Raw genomic sequence first — 10,742 nt, 5'->3', positions numbered from 1 at the left:
ATTTCCCATACCTCCTTGAAGTTTTACGAAATTATAGGCCTTGTTTAGTTTGTTTTTTAAAAAAAATTTTGAAATTTTTTTTCTACAAATAAATTTTTAAGAGTAATTAAACTAAATAATTTTTTTCAAAAAAAATCTTAAAATTTTGTTTGGTTACCTACTTTTCAAAATCATTCTCTCTCATACACATCAAATCAATCAATTTTTTTTAAAATTCTCACCCCAAAACAATTTTCCAAAACCATTTATGAAAAAAGGCAAACCAAACAAGTTTCGTACTTTTTATCTCAAAAACTACTCTACAAACACAAACCAAACACTAGTTTTTGAGATAAAAAGTACGAAAACTTGTTTGGTTTGCCTTTTTTCATAAATGGTTTTAGAAAATTATTTTGGGGAGAGAGTTTTAAAAAAAGTGATTGATTTGATGTGTATGAAAGAGAGTGATTTTGAAAAATAGGTAACCAAACAAAATTTTGAGATTTTTTTTGAAAAAATTGTTTGGTTTGATTACTCTTGGAAATTTGTTTGTAGATAATTTTTTCCAAAAATTTTTCTGAAAAACAAACCAAACAAGGCCGTAATTTTTTTTTCTTCACAAAAAAATATTTTTGGTTTGGTTTTGAAATTAATTTTGAAAGACAAGTTTTTAGAAAGAGTTTTCAAATTTTAAAAATTTGTTTGGTTGTATATTTTGAAAATAGCTTTGTAGTTTAGAATGATTTGTATCTTTCTTTTTTTTCTTTTTTTTCCCTAGTTATTCAGATGAGTATGAGAGAAAAAATGATTAATTGATGTGTACGATGTAAGATATTGGTCATTAAATGGCCTGTGAACAAAAAGCCCGGTATTACCAACACGTCCCATGGCCTGTCCCAACCCGCTTGACTATTCATCTCGCTCCATCCCATAAAAGATGATTTAAGGCTTTGGACAAAGATTTCAAACCTGAGTCTGCCCCTGAACCCCGCCCATACAAGCTCGCATGGGTAAATCTAAACCGACCATCCCATTAACCAGACTCAAACAATCTCGTCCATTTTTTTTTTAATATTATCTAAAAAATAACACTGTTAAATTTAATTTTAATCTATTAAAACCAATACTCTTCCATTTAAAAAATATATATATATATATATATTTGACAATATATATTATCCTTGTAAATTGTACTTTAAAAACATGCAGTGACACAAAATACAGTTTGTTAAAATTGAATTTGACAGTGACCGGTGATATTTTCCTAGCTCTCAACTTTTTACACATAATGTTGTCGAAATTTGTTAATTTGGTGAATTTATATTTTAATTTGATTGTTTTAATAGTATTAATTAATTTGATCATATGAATTATTAAAGAAGAAAAAATAAATATGTAGACCTTAATAAATGTATAATCCGATTCAATTTGATTTTGGCCCGTTAGATTTGAACTAATAGGTGAGACATGATTTTAATTTTTTTTAAATAAATTCGGCTTACACCAACTTATTAACTGGTCAAAATTCAAAAAATTTATTAATAAATCGGATATGGATAGAATAGTTGCAGATCAGTAACTCCACATGTTTCATTACACAAGCACATGTACGTTATGTCAGCTAGACGTTTATCACACCATGGTACACGTGAACCAAGCACAACGTATGCGGATGCCCATATTGGTTAAACATCGCAGCAATGTGGCATGTTGCAATGTTGGGATGCAATTTGAGCGGGTTTAATTAGATTGAGAGATTGTTTAAGTCTAGCTTAAAGTTATGCTGAGACCTGTTCAGGTTCGAATTATAACTCGAAGTTGTCATTCGAAACCTAACTCGAGTTAAATCCGAATTATCCGAATTACCCAAATTATAAATGAATTTCAATTTTTTTTTGACTACATTATTAAATTATTAAAATTTGACTCTATTTATATATATTTTTTAATATAGAAAATAAGTAGTACCATCCAAATAAATAATTTATATGACGTAAGAGAGATACCGATATAGTAATCGTTACAATTTATGAGTGAAAATGAAAAAATAAAATTTTATGTTATTTGTATATATAATATATATTTAATATGATTTAATAATCTAAATTAATTTAATATCATGTAATGACTAATAATTTATATGTATATTTCATATTTTTATATATCTATATATGTATAATTCGGATTTTAGGTTGTTTGATGTCTTTGCTCAAATCCGTTCAAATTTAATTTAGGTTTTTGAATTTTTGTTCAAGTCCATATCAAAATTGAAAATATTTTGTCCAAGCCTAAAAAAAATTCGAGCTGAATTTGAGTTGCTCGAACTAAGCCCTCTCAAGTTGCACCCTTATTGCAATGCGGTGCTACCAGTTCGTTGAATTTACGTTACGCAACATGTCATGACGCAATGTCGTGCAAACGAACATGCTAACAATTAATTAAACTTGCAAAAGGGACGAATTGGATATTGCATGATCAATGGATGGCAACCCAAAATGGAAAACACAATAACACAAACACCAACACCAACATGTTTGATTGTCTTACGAAGCAAAAACCCGCACATAGACTGAATTTTTATTTTGGACGGCCAATCAAAATGGCAAGCAAAAACCCACACACAAAAAATGACAAACATTACGGCAAGGCGGTAGGATGCAATGTGGGGCTAACGGTTAATTGGAATTAAGTGATACAATGTGGCATGACGCAATATCATGCAAATGATCATGCTAACTGTTGGTGAAAATATCAAAAAAAATTATATTTTATTGATAAATAATGTAAAAAAAATAATGTACAAATATATCAGGCTGAGACACAGATATCTCATTTTCTTTAAGGAGATCAACTCCACTGCGATAGGAAGAATCCAAATACCGATACAACAGTCACAAAATTATGACTTGTCCCCTCCAGGATACAATAGCCCGACCACTTATCATATGGTTCAAGTCAACTCTGCACAAGATGGTGAACCCAAAATTCCACCAAGAAAAACATCATTCTTTGCTAGTAATCTCTCTTGTATAGAAAATAGTTGGTGTGTTGGTGTAGAAAGGAGTAGATGAGATGAACTATTTATAGGCTACTAGGACTTTACAAAATATACTAAAAATAATAATGATCATGAACCTAGAGAAAAGGAAGAGTGTATCCAAATATTAACTCACCACCGAGTTCATGAACCTAATTAATCTTCATCCATGAACAAGACAAAAGGTCACCAAAATAATGAATCTCTATTCATGAACAAGATGAGATTCATGAACAAGACCAAAGAAAATTCATGTACAAAATATATAAATAATAAATAAAAGATATTAAAATGGTCCAACACTAAAAATTAACTAAATCTAACAGGGATGAAATGTTCACAAATAAGGGCACGTTAACTCTATACTCGAAACAATGTCAACCATTAAATCCGCTTCCATCTTCCCAAATATAAAAATCCATCCCATCTTCCCAAATATTTGGATACACTCTATACTCGAAACAATGTCAACCAAATGGATGAGGGGTCACTGCTGTGCGTGAAGCACAGCAGTGACTGTGGTGCCTCTATTTGAGGTGTATTATGGTCTTATTTTTATGATCCAAACCGTCCATTTTGTAGGGTTTGTTGAGTACTTCATGCCTACCAAAAATCATATTAATCAAATATCAACAACTATATGATCGACAACCAAAAAAATAAATAATAAGTTTTATTTTGAGAAATAACATACATAATATGCAATTCGATCATATAGTTTTTGATATCCGATTAATATGATTTTTGGTAGGCATGAAGTACTCAACAAATCCTACAAAATGAACGGTTTGGATCATAAAAATAAGGCCATAATACACCTCAAATGGAGGCACCACAGTCACTGCTGTGCTTCACGCACAGCAGTGACCCCTTATCCTACTAAAATAGCTAAAAAGTCAAAAAAACCTCTAAAATAGTCACTTTCCAAACACCTACACAGTAACTTCACATTGGAGCCAAAGAACTATAATTACATCACGCCACTAAACAATGCAGGACACAACCTTGATCGGGACAATGTAATCCCACATTACCCTAATTAAAAAAGTGATGCTAAATCCATTCACCGCATGGGATAAATCACATTACCACTATAATGAACATTTCAAAAAAATCACAAGAAAACAGGACAAATCAAGACTCCAAACAGGGCATTTACATAAAGTTTACATCGAGACATTAACCACAACTCATGTATTCCATTCTAAATAAGAAACCCTAAACTGCTTAACATCACCCCCACACCACCATTACAACAACAACTAACGAAACGACCTCCTAATGTAACAAATACATCGTGTGTTCATCACCATATGTAATGTTATGTGTCTGTGCGATTTTTTAGTTTTGGGGATTGAATCGTCGTTGCGTCGTTTACAGTGTTTAAGATCACACAACTTCGCATTTCATGGTCATCGTTTACGGCTCTAGCAATGGCATAATCAATGTGCCTTTGTGTCAAACAAGCATCGGGTGGAGAATACTCTGCTATTATTAGTCTCAATTAAAGGTGGTTCGTCAGTGTTCTTGTTTCGCTATCTAAGGTTCCAGCCGAAATCACAATGTAGAATTTTTGTAAAACCCTCCTTTTGAAATCCCTAAACACCATCAACGATTTCGATCAACAAACATGGGAATGTTCAAATGTGGAAATGTTGCTTTCTAACATTTCCATATGAAGATCAGAAGATTCAATTGAAAATGGCGGAAAACACAAAAAGCCTATAGTGCGTTTTATGTACAGATCTGTAATTTCACCATAAGCAAAAAAACCAAATTCGTCCCTAATACACACATCAACAAGTGTGTGACATAGGACAAATGTGACATTCCTAGTGTTTTAGAACTTTTTGGTTCATCAAAAAAGATGGAGGACTAATTAGTGCACAAGTTCACATTCTGAGATTTATTAGTATTTCACCCATAATATTTTTATCATAATATTTAGGGTAAATTACAAACACACTCCCTGAGGTTTTCTTAAAATACCAATTGCCCCTTGTGATTTGAAAAATTACAAATACCTTCCTGTTAGAATTTTTTATTCAACAGAATTTATTTAAAAAGTGAAATTTCTAACTATTCACTTATACAATAATAAAATTATCTAAATTATTAATTGAAATAAAATTTTAATATTATTAAAAATTGTTAATTAACTTGATGATTTATTAATAAAAGGACCCATTTGTTATGAAATTAGAAACTTTAGGAAGCATAATGTAATTTCTAGAACTACAGGGGGTAATTTGTAACTTAAGTAAACCTCAAGGGGTGTGTTTGTGATTTACCCTAATATTTATTCTCATATTTGATTTATTAAATTAATAATAGAAAATATATTATAAATGAAATTATTATTTATCATTGTAAGAAGAGTTTCAATTCAGACCGCTAATACACCATCACTAAAAGCAGCACTAATGACATGGTAGTGTAAGGAAAAAAAAAATTAAAGGCCAAACTATCACATCAGTGTGGGGTTCACATGTCGTCACGTCATTAGCGGTCTGTTTAGTGGTGTTAAATTAGTGGTATGAAATATTTTTGCTGTAAGAGTACAAAGAGATTAAAGAATGGTTATTTCTCCTATTTCATGTCAGTAAACTAAATACTGCATTAGTACGTTTTTCTCTATCTTTGAAAAAAATAAAAATAAGAAAACTACATGGGCGATTCCAAAAAGAACAATAGAAAAAAGACAACTGTATTTGGTAGATGAGGATCAATACAAAATCTTTTGTTTGACAGACACAAATGTGAATCTTTAAACTTTGCTAATCCATTATATATAAATATTTTAATTTTTTTTTAAGACATGGAATTGATCTTCACGAAGGGAGACTATCAGTCCACTCCACCAGAAACATATGCAAACAAATCTACAAAACAATTGATATATCAATCAAAATAAATACATTATTCAAAATAACTTAAAGGGGGATTTGGTGATAGATAATTCACTGTCTAATTTATCTTTTAAACGAACAAAAATTATATAGGTACTTTCAAAATCCCCTAATATTTTAAAACTTATTTATTTTACTATATTACTCTCATATCTATCAGCTCTCATATTTAGCTATCTTCATAGTGTATTTTACAGTAAAATTTTACTCTGAATCATAGGAAACTGTACTCTGATGTTGATTTTCTTAACGATACATAATTTTACTTTGAATCATAGTAAACTTTACTCTGATTAAGAGAATTTTACTCTGAATCAGAGTAAAGTTTACTATGATTCAAAGAAAAATTTTACTCTGGCATGTTGATTTGCTTAACGATATAAAATTTTACTTTGCATCATAGTAAACTTTACTCTGATTCAGAGTAAAATTTTACTCTGAAAGTAAAATTTTACTATCATTGTATAATTCAAATCTGAAATGAATTGATAGTAAAATTTTACTGTCTCTAGGAGTCCAAAAACAAATAACAGACGTACATAATAACAAAGTAAAAGTTTATTATCATTGTATAAAAAAACAATAAAAAAGCAGAACAGATAACACCAAAGTAAAAGTTTACTCTCATTTTATCAAACAAAAATAGAGCACATACCAAAGTAAAATTTTACTCTCATTTTATCAAACAAAAATAGAGCACAAACTAGAGTAAAATTTTACTCTCATTCTGTCAAGTAAAAACAGAGCACAAATCAGAATAAAATTTTACTTTCATTTTGTCAAACAAAAACAGAGTATAAACCAAAGTAAAATTTTACTCTCATTCTATTAAACAAAAATAGAGCACAAACCAAAATAAAATTTTACTCTCATTCTGTCAAAAAAAAAAAAATAGAGCACACACCTAATTGAACTCGGCAAATCAACAAAAATAAATCAAAAACAAAAAAACTAATCAACATATGTCGAAGATTAAATAGCGACATCGAACCAAATGTGAGGGTCAAGTCATCGATCCAGATCTTAGGCAAAATTTTGAGCTACAAGGTCGACTCCAAATCAAAACTCAAAATCGAGTTCATAATGGTGAAATCACACCAAATTCGAAATGCCACAAACTAGATCTGATATGTTATTAGTTGAATCCAGATCTGAGATATTATAAGTTGAATCAACCTTACCCAAGCCTCTTAAGCATAGATCGCAAGCTCAGATCTGAATTGAGTATAGTAGAGGTGCATGAAGCCTTTGGTTTCTTCAATTCTAGGGTTTCCAAAAGAGAAATGGAAGGCTTGACTAACAATGGATGCGGAGGAGAGGGTGGCACCAGGAATTATGGCGGTTGGTGGCCAAAATACATTGGCGGACGGTGCTTCGGCGGCTGAGGTGACCTCTGACATGACTATAAAGAGAAGTTGTGTTTAGAGGGGGAGATGAGAGACGAAGAAGGTGGGGAGAGAGTAGGGGAAGAAGGTGAGAAGATTTAGTTGAGGGTATAATAGTCTGATAAAATATTTATATAATAAATTTTGTCCTTTATGTAAGACTTTATAATTATGGGGGGGTTTAGAAAGTATAATTTTTTTCTTAGTCCTTTTAACATTGAAAGGAACGTAAAGGAGGTTTATAGCCAAATTTTCCTAACTTAAACTAACATATGATTAAAGGATAATCACACTTACTACCCCTGCAATATAATCTAATTGGGATAAGGAAACTATTTTCGCTACTGTTCCTAGAGAGGAACTTTTATATTCCTAAAAACCAGTTTCCCAGTGGGCCTTCTTGCATGGACTTGGGCTTGCTTTGATGATGGGTATTTCCATGCTTTTTTGAGGTCAGCCCCTTGATCCCCACCCCCAACTCGAAGCTGAGAAGCACCCTTCATCCACTTTAGACACAATTTAATCTAATTCTGTTTAGAGAGACAATTTAAATATTGGGGATTAGATTGAAACACTTTTTATATGACCAAAATGACATAATTTAAACATTGTGGACCAAAATAAAAAAAGCACATACTTTGAGGTTAAAAAATGTAATCTTTAATTTTATTATAATGTCGTTGATAAGCTTGTAACTTTTTGTCCAAATTTTAAAGGGAGATTTATTAGAAAATTCTTTTTCAAGTGTTTGTATTTCAATTAGTCCATAAGATTTTCTTGTATTCCAATAAGTCCTATTATGTGTACATTTGATCTACCAAATCATAATTCTCATATTTAAGGTATTTTATGAACATTTCTTCCCTTAGAAATATTTTTTGAATAGTTAGCAATTTAGTGATGTGAACATTCATATTTTACAATGTGAATGTTCACATTGCTAATGTAAACATTCACATTGACAATATGGATATTCACATTAACATGTTAACATTCACATTGATGGTGTAAACATTTACATTGACAGTGTGAATATTCACATCACGGAACATTCGCACTGTAAATGTGAATATTATTAGGGGTATTTTGATAACTATGTCACCCATAAGACTTATTGGAATATAAGAAAATAATGTGAACTAAATAAAACATAAGTAAATGAAAAAGGATTTATGAAAAGGTGTCCCAATTTTAATTGACCTTTAAATTTATTAGAAAGTGATTGAAACATTGGTAATAAACTATGAGGATGGAATTGAAAGAAGCCTGAAATTATAATAATTAACCCTAAACCAAATGACTAGTTAACAAGCACATTCAAGTTTTCAGTCCTAATCAAAAGCCAAACCAACAGGCTGCTTAAATTGATCCAGTACTTAGAGAAATCCAATTCAACTCTTTCATAAAGAGATGATTAAGTTCAACAATTGTTTCAAAATGTTCCACTATAGTAAAGCCGGGCGAGTTGAGAGGACATTTTTCATGTCTTATGCTTGTTGGCACCATAAATTATTATTATTATTATTATTATTAGTAGTAGTAGTAGTAGTAGTAGTAATAGTAGTAGTAGTAGTGTTTTCAGGACACGTGGCATCTTCTTATTCATTTAGAAGTAAAAAGAAGTTATGGAGATGATGGAGAACAAGAAGGACAAAGTGGATAAGTGGAAGGACACGTGGCAAGATAAGGATGAAGACGGAAAAAATGGGTAGTTATTAAGTAGTTATTGTTGTATTTTTTTCCTCTATAAATAACCATCAATGGCTACATTGTAAGGGATAAAACTCAAATCAAAGACAATTTATTTATATTTTTCTTGTTAATTTCCTTATCTTAGGAGTTATTAGGTTTTTGTTATTGGCAATCCCGTTTGACAAATTACTCTTTTCAGTGTAATGTTATTCGTTCTTTTCTTTCAGTGAGGCTATGAGTTTTTAGATGCGAATCCAACTTGATTTGTTCCTATGCAGAGAAGTTTGTGAAGATGCATTTCTCACTCGAGTGAACCTTTGGTGGCTCAAGCGAAGACATTTGGAAAATCACGCGTTTTAGTTTTCTCGCTCGAGCGAGCATTCCTTCGCTCGAGCAACCATTGCGGCCCTTGTTTATATAAATATGTGGTTCTATCAGAATTTAGGGTTATGGCTTCTAGATCTTCCTTCTGGATATTAGGATTTTCTTCTGGAGCTTCTTTACTTGTTTCCTTTGATATCTGTGAGAGTTTAATTATGAATTGAGTGGATTATATCAAAGGGTTTGTTTAGTTTGTTTTATTCACAAAAGAGAGAGTTGTTCTTCAGTGGGTTTCGTAGAAATTAAGCTTGAAGCTTTGGTGGATTCCGGAGTGGTTCATCGTCACGGATTCGACATCGGCATTATGGATTCAACGTTGGGCAAGACAATTCCAAGGTTAAGACGGGACTGAAAGAGGCACATAGGGGTCGGTTCGATTCGGGCGTGGATTTGCTAGGTTGTGTAATTTATTTATGTCTTCTTAGTGGATTGTTTTGTAGCTTTTGCCCGCGGTTTTTTTTTTATCACAATTGGAGGCGCTCCAATTGTGATTTTTTCACGTAAAATTGTTGTGTTGATTTGTCTTTGATTGTTTGATTGGGATTGCTATTTACTGGTTAAAATTTATACATAATCACAAATCAATATCTCCGGGATTTTAGATTTTTTTTCACGTAAAATTGTTGTGTCAATTTGTCTTTGATTGTTTGATTGGAATTGCTATTTACTGGATAAAATTTATAATAATCACAAGTCAATATTTCCGAAATTTTAGATTTTTCAGGAGTAATTTAACATAGATTTATATTTCATACATTTTATTTTATGCTCTTCCATTTCAAAGCATAGGAGTAGAAGTAATTAATAGTTACTTTGATTGTTCACTCAATCACTCCGATTATTCACTCAATCATTTTTCTCCTTCTCCCTCATTCTTCTTTTAATTTTTCTTTTCTCTACACTTGACAATTTTGAAATCCTCTTCATTGAGGCAAAAGAATTGTCAACATAATCGCTTAGTAATTGGTTTGAATTTAATCTGTAAGGATTTTTCAATCTTTGCTGCTACACTCACATTTATGATATTTTACTTTATAGAAAAAATAAGCCAACAATACTAGTGTGACACGAATACATCAGATGACATCTAAAATTTAATACTAAATTTTAATCACCATAACACCAAACACAGGTTCGAAGTCGAATAATTGATCTTCTATTAAGGTGCAAGTGGCGATAATCGTCCATGGTCTAACTTGTACATATTGTCCAATGTGACATTGTATACAAGGCAAATAAAACTCAAAATATAATTAATAAATATAGTCGATTATGCATTAATTAATAAGCTAGGGTACACATTATTCCAGAGAGATCCACCACTTAAATATATATATTTTAAAATAAAAACATAGAAGG

Source organism: Camellia sinensis, chromosome 15 (assembly GCF_055761805.1).
Source record: "Camellia sinensis isolate YWXY chromosome 15, ASM5576180v1, whole genome shotgun sequence".
Taxonomy (NCBI): Eukaryota; Viridiplantae; Streptophyta; class Magnoliopsida; order Ericales; family Theaceae; genus Camellia; species Camellia sinensis.
This window is presented reverse-complemented; position numbering follows the sequence as displayed.